This window comes from Cicer arietinum, unplaced genomic scaffold, assembly GCF_000331145.2.
Source record: "Cicer arietinum cultivar CDC Frontier isolate Library 1 unplaced genomic scaffold, Cicar.CDCFrontier_v2.0 Ca_scaffold_5784_v2.0, whole genome shotgun sequence".
In the NCBI taxonomy this organism is placed as follows: Eukaryota; Viridiplantae; Streptophyta; class Magnoliopsida; order Fabales; family Fabaceae; genus Cicer; species Cicer arietinum.
Window position 1 is genome coordinate 453,729 of NW_027339431.1, and position 618 is coordinate 454,346.

Sequence of the window (618 nt, forward strand, 5' to 3'; positions counted from 1 at the left end):
AAAAGCGTTGTATAAAGCTTTATTAATAATAATTATCAGACACCTAACATGACTATCTCTAACAGGATTTTCTTCAAACACCTTGTACACATAATGGGAATCCCCAAAAACACATTGTTAACAAAAACATCAGACTCAAATCCATTTTTTGCAACATGGCAATGAACCTGAATACCAAGTTTTGATTTAAGAAGCAAAGGGAATGTAAAGAGATAAAAAGGGTGTTGATGTAGATTGAATTGTGAAAGAGTAAGCTTTGATGTTTGTGAAGAATATGCATAAAAGGAGAAGAGTTTGGTGAAGAGGAAGGGATTTTGGTGGTGACCAGTTACTACTATGTGGGTTTTGCATGTTGAGCTTGTTTAAAAAATAACATAACAAAACAAAAAAACAATAAGGCCTTTTACAGCGCTTGTTTAACAAAGCGCTGTAAAAGGCTTTAAAAAAACCTTCATATATCATTATAAAACAAGGAGGTCTATTAAAGCGCTTTTGCAAATAAGCGCTGTAAAATACTGTTTTAAAAATAAAATAAAGAGACCTTTTACAGCGCTTATTTGAACAAGCGCTGTAAATGGGTTTTATATATAACATAATAAAACAATGAGGTCTTTTACA

The 618-nt window shown here is 31.7% G+C and overlaps 1 protein-coding gene across 1 annotated transcript in view; it reads left to right on the plus strand.

Moving 5' to 3' along the window:
• Window positions 1–618, plus strand: part of LOC140919188 (uncharacterized) — a 16,946-nt gene that overhangs the window by 14,629 nt on the left and 1,699 nt on the right. The gene's annotated exons all lie outside the window — the stretch shown is intronic.